Raw genomic sequence first — 16,429 nt, 5'->3', positions numbered from 1 at the left:
AGGTGATTCTGCAATGTTATACATGCCAGCCCATTCCAACCTTAGAGCAAAATATTAGGTCAGACATTTAAAGAGCAAGGGGGAAAAGGCTAAGTTGCTTTTAATAGTTCTGTCTCATGAGTCAAGACAACCATGTATTTGGATTTTGTCACAATTTAACTGGAGTGTTGAGCTTCTTTCCTATTGATCACTGTGTTAGTAGTATTCATCCCAGTTTTACTTTATTCTCTTGACTTTTTGGTTCCATAGTATACACAGAGCCACTGCGTGTGACTGGATGTGGGAGGGAAGGGATGTAAGGCATCTATATTCTTATCTACCCGAAACTTAGGAGTGGTGCCATGAAAAATAATGCACACGTAACTTTTTATAAATTTTGTAAACAACCTAAGCAATTTATTCTCAAGGATCACACATTTCATCATTATTCAAGTGACGGCTCCAAGAAATGCCCTCCTAGTCACAGATTATATCTGAATTGGGCCATAAGTCATCTTGTACTACCCATGTTTTCAAATGGGAATCCTGAGAAGACACTGAACAAAGAAAAGTTTCACCCTAGCGAAGCTGTAGCTATACTTCAACCTAGGATCCAAAAAACATTCCTCCTTTATCTCCATTGGTCAAGTTTATAACTCAATTTTTATTTCATGTCTTCAATTTGTTCCTTGAATACCTTTGTAACATCCCCTACCATTTCCTGAGGAAAAGAACCAATGCCACGTTTTCTGGGTTTCATGTTTTACTTGAAAAGCTCAACTCAGGGCTCTGTTTCCAGGTCTCTCCTTACTTCCATCCATTAAGATTTCCTACTTCGGCATAGTTATCCCTCTTGCCTGCATTTTTTTTTATCCTCTTGCCAAATTCAGTGCGGTTTTCTAAAGCCCCAACCAAAGTACCACAGAATCTTAGTGCTAGAAGATTTGATCTCGTCTTCTTTCTATATGAGAGGAAATCAACATCTTAAGAAATTCCCTGAATGGTTCTCTCTAGCTCCCCATTCTTTTTCCTGTGAGCCAAGCCTGACCTCTCTTCTTTCTGGCAAAATATTTAAAAAGTAATGAATAAAAAACTACCAGCTTTAACTTGACTATGTAATTTTGATTCTTTGAATTATTTCCTCATCCATGAAATTTGGGTGTTTGAAGTTATTCAGCTTGGTAAGGAGGGCATTGAAGGAAATAAGATACATGACACGTAATTCTTTTGCAAGTTCAAAATCTATGGTTAATATATAGTGTCATCATTTAATCTATCTAATGGGAAGGGGAAATATCTGACAGATTTATTTCTTTTTGTCCAAGTGCCACCTTACAGCTGTGGTCTTGTGGTAATATGGCTGGTACAATTAGAAACCAAAATTAGAAACCAAGCAACCACAAGAGGAAAAGACTCTGGAACAACTCTAGGTCTGGCCCTAGCATTTCCAGCCAAGGACACTGCAGGAGCTTGTGCTTTACTGCACACATGGTCTCCAGTCTGCAACTCTCTGAACAGTGGGCAATCACCACATACCTCCCATGCATACCTGGAAACCTTCATGCTCATTTAACTGAGACTTTTCAACAAATCTCAGAGAAAAAGAAAACTGGAGAACCAGTTACTTAACTAAGGGCCATAACTCAACTCATCTTCAGGTGTCATCAGCAGTTCTGCTGCCATGATACACCATACGGGAAATACCCAAGTGTTTTTCATCAGAATCGCTGATAGGAGCTTCTCTGGCATTGAGCTATGAGCTTTATTGTTATTTTAGGGGAAAATTATTGTCAAACACATGAATTTTTAAACATCTGTTTTCATTCTGAATTCCTTTGTCCCAAAGAAGTTTCATCAGTGAGAATTACCATCGAAGACCCAGGAATTTGAAAATATTCACAAACTTAGACACAAAAATTAAACAAGCTGTCGAAGTCATGGATCTGGGGGTGAAGGGGAGGAGGTCTGCAAATCAGTCATATGTGGTGATCTGGCCTCAGAACACCAAAGATAAAAAGGACCCACTGGGTTTATCCCTTTTGTCCAACTGTATAGCGACATAAGGATAAATTCCAAGATTCACCACCAGTTTAAAATTATTTCATTATGACTCCTGGGCTGAGATATACATCATATGTTCATCCCCCAGAGAGCCAGACTGAATTAGAGAAACACTTCAAAACGCTAGAGTCCAGAACTCCAGCCCCTTACCCACCAACGATACTCAGCTGGGTCAATAATACTTGCTTTCTAAAAAAATACAGGGATGTGATATTACTTCTTTATTAAAACAGCCTTTGGAGCTGGTCTGTTTATGTGAATTTTAGAAAAACATTGTGTTGGTGAATTATGTTACAATTAGTGAAATTTCAGAAAGGAAAGCATTCAGGACGCAAACTTTATGGCCATGTCACCCGAAATATTATTGCTAGTGTCTGATTTATCAACAATCTGCTAGAGGGATGATGTTCTTCTTCTGTATTTTCAGGAGGGCAGAAGGAAGACTGGAGCAGTTATTACATGACTGATTTATATTTTTATTATATTGCTTCCCATTGCAGTCAAATAATTTCAAGCAAAAGAGGAAAAGAGGTCATTGTAACAGTACAACCTCGCTGAAAATCATAGTGTTCTCTTTACACAGTTTCTCAATGCGAAGTTCTGCATGAGACTGAATACTGTGGCGGGACTTTCAAGTTAGCTGAAATCACAGTACTCACGTAATTATGAAAGACACAGCCTGTGGATTTGCAACCACAAGATGATAACATAGGACAGAGGAAAAGATACCTGCGGGACAAAAGCATGTGAAATCCTCGTGTTTCTTCCACTACAGCTAATAAGCAAAATAAATGCCACCCAAACACCCATGGTTTTGACTTAAATACAGGTACCTCTGGGTTCAAAGGATGCCGCTGAAATCCAGCTCAGGCCTGTTGCTGACCATGCATCTCTGATGGTGTGTTTTAGGCACAAAGCTCCATGACCAGGGAAAAGCTTATCTCAAACTACGCTGTGGTTTGGAAGAACGTGCCTGCTGAGGTCCTAAGGCACTTATCCCAGCCAGGGCTGGGTCGAGAGAGTGTCATTTGGTACAAGGATAGGAGGCAAAGGCTATTTTAAGAACAATATGGTTTTTGGTGATCTCTGTGAAGTTTATGACTAGCCAGAGAAGAGAACATAAAATTTGTTCTACCCATGTAATTAAAATATAGGGTAACTGAATTCATGTGTAAGTAAGAGGAGAGCCGAATGGAGCCAGGGGATCATAATAAGCATCCTGGTTGAAGTGAAAAGCAATTTGTGGTGGGGCTTTCAAATTCCTGCTTTAGTGGACCGATTTGGAAAGCTCACGGAGAGTCTTCCTGGCTGGGTAGGTTTACTTTCATAGCCCTTTCATTTAAAAAAAAAAATTAAGTCTCTAAAAATAGCAGTTGGGTTTGGTTCTGTTTTCTTCTGCAGGAGAAATCACAGCTTTAGAAACAAATCCCTGTTTCTGGGGAGCCAACAGCTAAGTTCAACAGTGATCAGCATTCCTCTCCTCCCTCCATGATGGGTGGGGGCGGGTACTGGGCCCTAAGCACTATCGTCTCTGACATGTCCACAGGCCTGTCAAATTTCAAAGCGGATTCTAGATGCGGGTTTCTGAAATGGAGACAATGGAATGGGGGGAGGAGACTTAACAGAAAAAAAAAAAAAAAAACAGATGTTACTACCATCCTGTAGTTTGCTGATCTGTGGATCAAACATCTGCCTGATGGACGGCATTTTTCACTCTGTCCCAGGAATCTGTGGTGTCAGGAGTCACCCAGCCTCTCATGCAGATGGGCAGGTGGGTTGGCTCCACTGTTAACCACGCTACATGCCACTGAAAACTGGTGGGCCTCCTACGTGAGCAAGACTTGGCGCCACATAGAAGTATTTGACTGTTATTTCTAATACAGAGAGGTCTATAAAACAGACCCCTAACAGCCACAGACCAAATGTATAAAGTGGTAGGTCATGGGGGAGACAGAGAGATACAAACAGATTAGGAATGAACAAAAGCTCCTCTATGTGGTTTGGTATTATAAGTGATCTGTAAAAAGAACAATCAAGCAAAAACTCCTAGTCATGGGCCATCACCTCCAGAATCTCAATGTCTAAATATCTGGGGGAGGACCATCTCCCTTCTTTTTAAGTGAACTATTGGCTTAAACTATAAACTACACTGAACATTAAAGCAGAAAGGGCCTTAGACCTCATCTTGACTAATATCTTCATCTCCCCTCCTTTGGGGGAAACATCCAAAGATACAGGGCAGACAACTTTCCAAACGACAGACCAGCCCTCCATTCTGGACGTAGAGCAGCGTGATTAAGAGCAAAGCATGGGTTCTGGATCAGACAGATCTGGTGTCAGATCGCAGCTCTGCCACATCCAAGCTGTCACTTAACCTCACAGTCTCCGTTTCTGTGCCTGTCAGGTCAGGGTAAAAAGAGCAAGGCCCACAAAGGCCACACAGCCATGACTGTGGCACCAGCCCCTGCAAAAGCAGCAGTAATAATAGGAAAAGTGGTTGAACTGGGTAAGATGAGAAAAGTCATGGGAAAATCAAATAAATAACTTTTAGTGGATTGGCAGAAAAAGAAGAAAACATCAAATATTCCTGTGCCAAGGTTTTCCCCAGAGCCCTGGGGTTTCTAAAGCCAGTCTTCCAAGACCAGAGAGGCAAAGAGGCTGGGTGGGAAGGATTCCAGGACCCTTGACTCCATCCCTACTTCCTCCTTCAATCTGAGAAGCTTTGTAGCTTTCTCTTTTACATCCTGGGCTTCTGAGCTACATCCTGTTGGAGAAAATATACAGACACCATCCTTCCAGCCCCGCCCAAAATGCTTGTGGAGGAAACAGTACAGCACAGGACGGAAAAGGAAAGGCTGAGCAGCCTCAGGCAAGTCCCCTACCACCTCTGTACCTCACATCTAAAGTGAGAGGTTTGGACCCATAACCTCTCAGGGCTCCTTATGGAGCCTCATCTCTTTCCCCTTAATGCGCAGCAACCCCATCCCCAACCCCTGCACCATGAGAACGAGCACACTTTTCTTTCCCTTCCTGTGGGAGAGAAGTCACGCCATTCTCCTTCCTGGAGAAGGTAGCAGACTGAGACCCAAACCCTCCATCCCCCTCTCCTGGGTACCAGGGTGAGGCTTCTCCTGCCTACCTCTCCTTCCCCCGATGGCTGGGAAGAAGGGGAGAAGGAAGGAAGTGACGTGAGCAAGGTGTTTCTCTCTCCTCTTTCTAACTTGCACAAGCCCCCCAAACATTGTCCTGGCGAGGACAGAAGTGGGGCTTACTCAGTGATCCTGAGAACACTCATCATCAAGTGCCAGCCGCCCATGTCTGTTGAACTGCGAGACTTGAATAATACTGTGCACTTTATCTTTATAGCCTCTTTTATGCTAACAGGCCTAGGGGTAGCAAAAAAGGGCAATGTACTGCAGTCTGCTAAAAGCCTTGCCCATTTGATTGCTTCATAATTTCACCATTCATCTAATTTGGAGTGCACATTCGTGCCACAAACCTGTCTGTCACCCTTAACAAGCTCTTTGGTACAGACCGGAACAATCTCCCGTAACGTAAACAACCTTCTCCTTCAGCAGAGAAAGAAAGCACACAACACATTTTTAACACTCACAGATGTAATTGCTTTGGACTTTCCCACCCACGGTATTGGATTTCTCAATTCCCAGGAGTCCTCATCAACAGATAGTTTTTAAAACATTCTTTTCCCTATTATTTCTTTAAAGTTATTTCACGCACATTTTTTAACACCTTCTATGCACAAAGCCCCACAGCAGAGAATGCCAGAGGGGGCTCTCTGTAAGATCTGAGCTCTGCTTCTTGGAGAAGGAGCCAATGCAGTAAGGAGGAAGACACATGTGGTTTTGACTTCGGTTCTGCCACTCAGTAGCTGTGTGACCCCAGCAATCTAACCATCCTCTCCCTTCATTCTAACTTTCCTCATTTGCAAAGTGGGGTCCAGATATTATCTGCTATCCATTGGTAGAGATCAAATAGGGTAATATATGTGTGTGTGTGTACACACAGATTTTATGTATAAAATGAAATCCCTTTCCACCACTCCCCACTCCACTCCTAGTCTGAGCCACTCTTTACTTCATAAACATATAATCAGAGACACGCCCTAAGGGAAGGAGAGAGTGAGGGAGAGTGAGAGCACTGGGAGAAAGACAAGGTTACCATCAAGTACCTAAGGATTTTATTTCAGTTCTTCAATGGCTTCCGTAAAGATCAAGACCCTTCCTTCATTAATGGAATTTCCTTATCTGTACTGGGTGATAGCTGACAAAATTAAACTGGAAGAAGGACAGAGGGTGGACCACACCACATTTTCATCAATCTGTGTAAATTTTTGAATGTCTGTGAGAACAGAGATTGTTAAAATGAAGGAAAGTCTCAAAAGAGATCTACCAAGTCACCTGGGGAAAATTGGGGGATGTCAAATCGAAGATGACAATGCAAATTATGCCTCAAAGTCAGCAACCAGCTTGATTAATTTATCTCACTGCATTCACAAGGTTGACTCTTTGTTTTTGCATCATAAAAAAAATGCTATATTGCAAGGGCCATGAGAGTCAGGGGACCTTTTCTTCATTATAGCCATCAAAAGTGGGTAAATGAGGGAAGAGCCTCCCTCTTGAGTGAGACTGAACAAGCTGACAACCAGGACACTGAATAGCTTGTTTACTTTATGGAATATTCATTGGTGACAAAATGAGTGAGATAATGAAGTGGATAGTTACTGTAGGAGGGCAGAGAATGACCAAAGGGTAGTTAAAAAACTTGATGTGTCCTACTTATCTGAGCCTGCAGCTAGGTATTTTAGGGAAGCTAAGAGAGGTCAAATGGTTGTTTGTTTGGGTGTTTTGTTTTGTTCTGATTTAGATCTGATGGAGACTACAACTATAAAATCACGTCTGTCACTCCTACCAAGCCAAGAGGTCTTGGAGATAGTGTCCAGGATCTAGAGCAAGGCCTAATCTACAGGAAGTACTCAATGATGATGATGAAAAAGACTAGGAAGACAGCAATAAGAAGAATAGCTATTACAACTGAAATAATAATAATTAACATTTATTCAACTCTTACTATATTCCAGACACATTTCTAAGACATATATTTGTGTGTATATGTATATATACACATACATTTAATACTCATGAGATTCCTCAGTAGAAATAATATTAGTTTTACACCATTTGCAGAATTAATGTCTTTTTGTTCTCAACAATGCCCATTTTCTTGTCAATCCACTCTTCCACTGCCAAGGGCCATGGTGGTCCAACTTGGACCATAGCGAGTCTCTTCAGTGATAGAGAGAGGACCCTGGCAGAAAGAGGGCAAACCTGCCAGACAATAAGGCCAGCCTTTTCTGCCCTGAAGACCAAGCCAAAATCTTAATGGGGGGCTATCCCTGAATAAAGGGATTCTGTGTAATTTTTATTTTTTCTTACATGCTTTTTAAAATAAATTGCAAGTATCAAAACAATGAACATACATGAGTTTTAAATATGCAAAAATAAAAACTGAAGAACCACTTTTAAGGAAAGAAATACGCTACAGTCCATGACATGAATTTGAATCAACAATAAAATATATGATGCCAGGACATATTATAATCAGTGTCACACACACACTCACAAAAAGACAGGAAGTAATGTCATTACAAACACTGGCCAGGAATTACTTGATTTTTCTGTCCAGTTTGAGGCTTGAATTCTCTGAGCCCCGAAAAGGGTAATAAAAATGATTTTTGGAAAGAAAAACAAAACCTCTCCAGGAAGGTTAAGAAAGCTGGGGTGAAGGAAAATAAGAGAGACAACTTATCAGCTGAATTTAAGTGTATGAAAATTGTCATAAAAATGACATTGAGCAGCTGTTCACCACTGCCATTTAGAACAACAACAAAAAAAAGTCTTCTATTTCAGTGAGAGTTTGGTGTACAACAGGACAACCTTCTTCAAGATCAGTGTGATAGACAGTGAAAGGTCACAGTTTTCTATCTCTGGAAATACTTAAAGCTAATATAAACAGGCGACTCTTTTGGGGTCTGCGTGGAATAGTTTTGCATGGAGCCTGACAAGTTACAATCTTACAATTCTAATCCTACTCTGAGGGACTTCATCTATTTGCATTAGAGCTGGGACAGGAGACCTTCATGTCATGCATGAGCAAAACAAAGTTTCTTCATGATGTCTTTGATTTAACTCAATTGCAGCCACATTAACATTTCATTTCTAAAACAGCTGACCAAACTTTAGGCTCCTCCAAAAATGTTCCCTCTGAAAGAAACTTAGTAACAGAGACTATTTTAGAATAATATTGGACCTCCACTCAAGTCTTTTCTCTTGCTGAACTATATTAAAAACTGGAATTATAATTGGACATGGTAGAGTCATTCAACTGGAACCCATCAAAGTGAGGTTGCCAAAACCATGGTATTCTGGTTTCCTTTTTAGGAGTGAATTAAAAGAACATCCATGTTCCTGCACAAATAAACTCAACAGATCTAGTTTCTTACATTTCCTATTTAATTAGTATTTATTCAATGAATACTCGTGAAACGTATCACAGGAGGCCAAATATTTATGTGATACTTTACAATATTTAAAGAACGCTCCTATGTAAATCTTATCTGATCTTTACAACAACAATGCTAAGCAGGCCCAGAATATTATCATTTTAATGATTCTGAGACTAATTCTGAAACGTTAAGTGACTTCCTTGTGACTACTCACTTAGTAAACACTGAAAACTAAAACGGGGGCCATGTGGCTAATCTTTCAAGTCTTTTTTTATTCTCGTATTCTATCCTACAATCTTCATACTGTAAGGGTTTATATTATACGTGTTGACATGCAATGAAAAAAGTAAACAGTATTAACATCAAATAATTCCATGAGGCAATGCAAAAAATTGCAGGAACGTATATAATCAAATGGTTAAAATATTGGCATAAATCCTAAGGGCTGCCAGAATTGAGAAAACCAAGAAGCTAAAGGTGGCCAAAGGAGTCAAGGCTTGATAAAGGAAATGAGACTTGATAACCTGAAATATGGATAAAGTTTTACAGACTAAGCCCTGAAGAAAAAATGTTTCAGATAAAGGAAACGGCAAAAGCACTGGGTGGGAACATCAGTGGGGGTTTCAGAAAACCATGAAGAGATCTGCAGTAGTGCAGTGTTTACACAGTTGATGGGATGTATGGTAGGACTAGGGAGAATTTTAAAGGGAGGCAGAATTCATACTGACTACATGGCTTTGCTCTAGGCACTCTGTAAGCCTGGTGGCCTCGCCTCTTGGAGGGTGAGAGTCCACATGGAGGAGAACAGGGTCACCACAGGCAATATGTTGCCAGATATGAATGAGGACATCTGGGATTTTACAGTCCAGCTATCCCTCCAGCTGAATGCAGCTGCATGAGTGACCCAGGTAGAACCAGCAGAGGAACCACTCAGCCAACACATGGGACCATGAAAAGTAATCATTTTGTGGGGAGCAGATTTCTAAGCCTAATTCTCTGTATCACAAAATATCACCTCCCAAAAATCCAGGCTAGGGAGATTGGACCCTATCCAGTTATTTACTGGGAACTATTTAAAGGACTGAGCCCTGGAGTGAAATGAAGAGCATACTGTCTAAAACAATGAAGCTGGTATTCCAAACTTCTAGAAAAGAAAGTAGAGGCACTTCATAATTGATTATTTATAATCCAAAGTTTAGTTTATAGCTATTATTTTGAATATTATAAAGGTACTTTGGGCTGAGACTACTAATTGCTTACCTCCCTGTCTATTCTCTCCTTATTTCTAGTACTTAGAAACCCTAAAATTTCCTGATCATGTGGCCCTTCAGAATAAAAGCTACATTTTCAGATCTCTGATAGTTACAGCCACAAAACTAAGTTCTGGCCATTACATTACAGCAACCGTGTTACATGGGAGCTTCGCTTGCCCATCTTTTCCTTGCCCTTCCACACTCCTTTCAGCCTGGAGCACAGATAGGTATCTCATACCTGGCCACCATCTTGGATCATGAAGACAAGGGTCACACATTAGGTTTAGAAGAACTGACAGTGCCTGCACTCCAGATGTCCCCCTGGTGCCACTATACCAACCTTCCTACCTTTGCATGATTTTACGTCAGAAAAAGTGAACTACCATCTCGATTAAGACACTGTCATTTTGGAGTTTTCTTGCATGTAAGTCAGCAGCTACACTAATACAGTGGTGTAGGGAAGGAAGCATCAGAGGACCCTGGTGTCTTCCCAGGTAGAGAAGATGAAGATGATGTCCACAGACGAAAGAATTCTGGAGCCTGGGTAAGGAAGGACCCTATCTCATTCTTTCTCTTTAATCTATTCAGTTCCCACTACACAACAAAAACAGCAGTAAGTTTTTAAATGGTGAGAATTTGTGCAGTTAGTCTTCTCCTTGTATACTCTGAACTCCACAAGTACTAGATCAGAAGAGTTGCCCACTTTCAAAGGCAACAAGGTAGGAGAAGGTTCATAGTATACACAGGATGGTCATAAGGGAAGGTTGGCCAAGGTCAACATTAGTGTCTTTCTTACCTGTAATACAGTTGTTCATATACCAGAAACACTATAAATCTGTACATTTCATTCTCCCAAAAATGTCATTTGGGGTAGAAAGAAATGGTATTCAAGGCATGTGGGTTGTAACAGTCAATTAAAGGGACAAAGACAGCTGCCTTCAGGGAGCTTCTATTTTGGAAGGAAAAGGCCAACAAAGAACTGTAAACATGACCAATAAAGTCAATGATATGGGATGTTAGTGATTCATCCTCTGACAAAGAGGAAAAGAAGAGCAGCAAGACCAGGAGTGTCCTCTGCAGGGCTGGGGAGGGAGCAGGAGCCATTCGGCAAGCTCCATGATTCACTAGAAAGCGCATTAGCTGAAGTATTGGAACTCTCTGGAAAAGAAGTTTATAAACATCCACAAAAGATATGCAATTACTCCAGATTAATTTTCAGGAATAATAATAAATGTATGCACTCTCTCTGGGGCAATGTGATCACCTGAGTGGTTGATCTAAACATAGGTAAGACCCACATCCTTCCCTGTTTAGAAAAACAAAGAGCCCAACAGAATTAACATCACCAAAGATATTGCTTGATAATTAAAATCATATAATTATAACCATTTCAATGTCGCTCACATTTTGAGCTCCTACTGTGTGCTAAGACATTGTGCTTAACAGAGATAAACTCTCTGAGAAGATGGTCCTTGAGGTAGAGGGATGCCTACAGAAGCACTTTTTCATGAATAGAATCAAAAATGTGTTCCTAATTGCCACAAAAGTGTGAGCATGTGTGTGTGAGACTTCCTCTGTGTGTGTGTGTGTGTGTGTGCGTGTGCCCGTGTACCAGCCTTGTAAATACTGGGGCATGCTTGCATTGGGCATCTAAAGAGTTTGGTAAATATTTAGATGTCAGATGGTTAAAATGATATTAATTGAAACCTTTTTGAATATGCTTTTGGGATGCAGGATGGATTATGGTATAAATTTATTGGCTGCTATTTAAATGAAAAGAATTACAATGCACCATAATGTTCATTCTAATCAAGTGATGCTTGAAGATTGAATTTCAGACTGTAAATGTGGTGCACACATTTGTCTCTGAATGGGACTTTGTGTCCCAGCTGTTGAAACATTTGTGGGAAGGTGAAAGTTTTGTGGACTAATAGATTCCTGAGGCAGGGTGTCAGCTTAATGCAGCAAAAGATGTTTTCACTGCAAAGACAAATCATCTCATTCTTCATACATACACAGTCATCCTGGGTACACTTATGCACAAAGCACAACATTCTCCAAAGAACGGCCTTTGACAGTGGAAAAGATGTATCTGGGAAGGAAAAGCAATTTCTCCTTCTGAAACACAAAAGGTAACTTCAAAAAAGTAGAATTGCAGACAACTCTCAAGATACTAGCTGAGAGCTTATCATGTTTTTAAGGAATTATGAAATTATCATGAATTACTATTTTTTATTTGCGGCAGAAATAAGCAAGAATAGACAAATGAGACTGCTAACGAAGTACTTACTTATTTCTTCGGAATTTATGCTGAGTTAACCCAACCACAAATCTTGGTGGCATAAATCTAAAGCAATCCAAAATTTTAAGCAACTTGTCAAAAAGTCCATGAATTAGTTTCTACTGGAATTAGGATTTGAGCCCAGGACATCTGATCTCAAAATTAGTGTGTTTGACCAGTGTTTTTATGAGCACACATGCATGTAGACACAAAGTGAAAAAAAGAGAGTGAGAGAGAGAGAGGGAGAGAAAGGATGACTCTCAGACACACATACATAATGAAGCTGCTTGACCAAATTACCTTTTTGTCCTTTAAACTTCTAAGACTCTTTAAAAAGTAATGTTTGGATTGCCGTTTGGACAAGCAGTCTCTACTCTCTCTTCCTTTGATAATAATACCCAGATTTTTCTCTCAGAAATAACCTTCTCCTAAAAGAACTTCAGGCTGACTTCTACTCCAGCTTCAAGAACATGATAGCTTCAGTCTCGGCCAGAGAACTGCATTTCCCCGACTATCGGGTTGGTTCATGGTTGTGCATGTGAACTCATCTAATCCAGACCCAGTGAGATACCTTCTGGGGCTCCTAGGAGAAAGACAGGTTCTCCTTCCACCTGGACACGAGACTGGAAGGCACCGATGCACTTATCATACCAACATATGGAATCTGAGAAGGAAGCTAGACTTAGAAAAAGCAGAGATGGCTCAAAGATGGAAATGGACCAGCTCCTGAGGACTTCTGAGTCCCCCAGTTCAGGCATGATCAAAGCCAGCCCTACCCTACCTGACATGTTACGTGACTTATAAAACACCTCTTTAAGCCAATTTTAACTGTTTTCTATTGCCTCCAACAGCAAAGAGTCTGAAGGGATATAGTTCTCCTTTCCAGGAAAGACAGGACAGGAGGACAGTCCTGCTTAAATCACACAGCAGGACCTGGAATTTTAACCTGGGGCATAGGGCAGAAAATGAAATTTCCGGGGCCAACAAGAAAACTGTACAAAGTCATTTCTAAACCTCAGGTTCTCCACTGTAGTCAGTCAAGGGCTCACCCCTCCCTCCAAAGTCTCCATCTTTACGTTGCTGAAGTTTCAATAAAAAGCAGAGAGCACAAATATCGTTATTGAGAAGATAAGGAGCATGATCAAGGGGCAAAAGCTTTGTTTGCTGTGCAGTAATTTTCCCCTTTTCTCTCTCTTCCTCTCACACACACAAACACAGACATAAACACACACACACATCCATGAAACCTCCGGACCCCAGGATAAAGGAACTTTGAGAAGAGACCACACCCTTCCTGTTTCTCTCTTCTATCTGCAAGTTGAAAACCGAAAAATATCCCAGCTCATGATGGCTGTAACATAATCCAGGCTAAATGTGGAAATTGCAAAGCTGAGGCTGAAATAGACACCACGTCCTTAACTCAATCACATTGAATCTCTTTAAAATAATAAGAGAAAGAAAGGACAAAGACAAATCATACAGGGGAGACTGGTCGCCTAAGTAAACCATTGAGTGGGGTTGGTCTGTCTTTTGTCAGTGTGGGCCCAGAATCGGCCAGCCCTGTCAATGTACTTTGGTTGGGAGTTATCACTGGCTAAATAACAAGGCATATCTTTTTGCTGCAGCAATAACACACACACCCCCCTCACACACACACACACACACACATTAATGCTTTCTGGTTTGTCTATTGCTCTGTCCCAGACAGACTGAAAGGTTTCAAGGACCAAAGGACTTAAAGGGAAACACAGGCCTCAGATTGCCTTTTCTCCTACCTTTAGCATCTGAGACTTCAAACGAAAACAGAGGCCAACCAAAGCTGAGAAGCCAGGGCAACAGCCTTGCATGGGTTAAAACTAGATCAAAATCAAATGGCACGCTGCACCATGTCTTCTGCATGACTGATACTGCAATCGATCTGCAGCGGTTCATTTTCTCTCTGGAATCTCTGCCTACTGAGAACAAATACAAACACATGTGGAACCAATAGGAAGCAGACGAAGGGCTTTAAGAGTTCTGCACCAACCTGTGTCAGAGAGCTCTCACTTAGCAGATGGGGCAATTAATAAAGAGTCGAGCGGTATGAGTCTGTCAAGGTGCCTTACAGTGCTAACAATCCTCTTTTGTCTGCCCACTGTCAAGTGCAGATGGATTCCGATTCAGAATAAGAACCGTATTGTGCTCCTCCTGACTCTTGCACAGTGTCCCAGGATGAACGGAGAGCCAGGTGTCCAACATCTCCCATTTTTAAGACAACCACGATACTGATTCTTACCCCCGGCTAGCACTTTAAGTACTGACGTGACCACTAATCTGGGGGAAATCCGACTTTATAAATAAATCAGCCTTTCAGAAATATCTGAAAAGGAAGGATTTACTCATCAAAGCATGGCCTGTTTGTGCCCACACCTTGCCACCCATTGCTTCTAGTCACAAATACAGAATTCTTGTCCTACAGCCCTCAGCGAGAAGGGATTAAAGTCACTTATGACTGAACCTCCAGCAGGTGCTACTTCACTTTTTTAAGATGCAGAAATGCGAGTATCAGGGTTACACAGGATCAGAGGGGGTCACCTGGTTCTTTTGGCAATGCAAGTCCTGGTGTTCTGGTGATTCCAGCTTAGTTCACTGCATGCTGCCTGAGTCACTCACCTCTGTCCTCATTGGCTCCTGAAGCCACTGCCATCACAGCCCATAACCACTTTCCTTCCTCTCTGAACCAGACCCAGAAGAGTGGAAATGTGTCTGTCACTCCCACAGCAGCTGCATGGAACTGAGAATGTGTTCTGCTGCCCAAATTCAATGCCAGCCCAGAGTGATCCGGGTTGCTCCTACGTTAAGTGCCAATCTCTCCTAATTCTTTTCCCACAGACATCAGAATACCAGGAGGAATGAGCACATTAGACGTTTCACTGTGAACTCTTTCTCTCTAAACCTTTGCGATATGAGATGCCCTGTGGACTTTGGCTTTCCAGGGGCCTTCTCTTGGAATTTCCCCTTCACTTCTCATGCAGTGAAATCAGAATCTGGAATGAGTGGATAAAAATAAATCTCATCTACTCAGACAACTGATGGGAGATCCTAGAACACATTCACCAGGCTGTTGTTTGTTGGTGTTGCTGTTACTGTGATATTAGGGGGTGGGCTTCCCACATGGGCTGAGGATCAAGTCATGATTTACTTTGCTAAATTTAAAAGTGAAAATTTAATTCCACAAACATCTCTTGAGCTCCAATGTTAGCTGCTTCCAAATTTCAGGTTTGAGGCCTAGTCAAAATGCAGTAAGTTTTTAGGCTGCAGGGAAACTTGTAGCTTATTTTGTCAAACCAGCTAATTTAGAGGTGAGGGCCAGAAAAGCCAAGCAATGTGGGGAAAGCCATAAATCTAGAGGCAGAGCCAGGGTGAGGCCCAGTTCAGGTCTCTTGACCAGACTCTAAACACTAGTGCTCTTTCTTCTACATTATTCTATCTCTACCTCTTCGTAGATGACGTTCCACTTTTTTTTAGCTCGTGAAATCTCACCCTGAGGCCCTGCACCTGTGCTTTTGGGGAAACAGGAAGGAAGAAACCACTCTGTTCATTCTTCTTTCAAAGAAGGGTTGATAACAACTCCTCCACAGTTGTTCTGACAGAGCAATAACCATTTTTTTCCTCAGGTGACACGAAAATAGGGACCAGAAACAACTACGTTCAGACAAGAGATCACACCCGTTACTAAAGATACCACGACAAAACAGCATTTCCCCACGAAGGTAAGGTAGCTGTTTGGCTCGCCTAACGATAAAATTCTTCCTGGCAAATTACTCACTAGCCAATTCTCGCCCGACTCAGTGGCTCCCCACAATTTCCAGAAGCAAGTTCTAACCCCTCCGCTTAGCATTGTTTACACCTGAAATGATCTCTGCCTCCCACCCTCACCACCTCACCTGTACTGGAAGCGCTGCACGCCAAAACCTGTCTTCTCCCTCTTCTACAGCCGCGTTGAGACTAAGCACATACGCTAGAAACTCGTCTTCCAGCACGGACAGCAGCTAGGTAGGAGCCGTGATTAAGTCCTCCCACTGTGAGCAGAGGGCGCTGGGCCACGTCCAGACCCAGCTTAAAGTCAACGGACTCCCGCTCTTCCGTGCTCTGTTTCCCGGGCCCCTGGTGCGGAGCATCATGGGAAAACAGCCTCCACCAATCAAGGGAGGCAACACTCAAGGGGGTAGCCAATCAACAAGACAGAAGGATCGGGGTCCTTGAATAACCACAGGCAGCGCAGTTGCGGCCCGCCTGCGCCACCCCGACTGGTCAGAGAGAGGCACGTTCTTACTGAAACCTCTTTGTGTT

General features: G+C 41.9%; 1 long non-coding RNA gene across 5 annotated transcripts in view; it reads right to left on the bottom strand.

The window, feature by feature from the left end:
• LOC140696019 (uncharacterized) overlaps positions 1-16,223 on the bottom strand; it is a 377,991-nt gene extending 361,768 nt beyond the window's left edge. For all 5 annotated transcript variants that reach the window (XR_012071943.1, XR_012071942.1, XR_012071940.1 and 2 more), the window contains exon 1: positions 16,024-16,223. This is a non-coding gene — a long non-coding RNA (uncharacterized lncRNA). The remainder of the gene's footprint in view (positions 1-16,023) is intronic.
• Positions 16,224-16,429: the final 206 nt, after the last annotated feature.

This window comes from Vicugna pacos, chromosome 4, assembly GCF_048564905.1.
Source record: "Vicugna pacos chromosome 4, VicPac4, whole genome shotgun sequence".
NCBI lineage: Eukaryota > Metazoa > Chordata > Mammalia > Artiodactyla > Camelidae > Vicugna > Vicugna pacos.
This window is presented reverse-complemented; position numbering and strand designations above follow the sequence as displayed.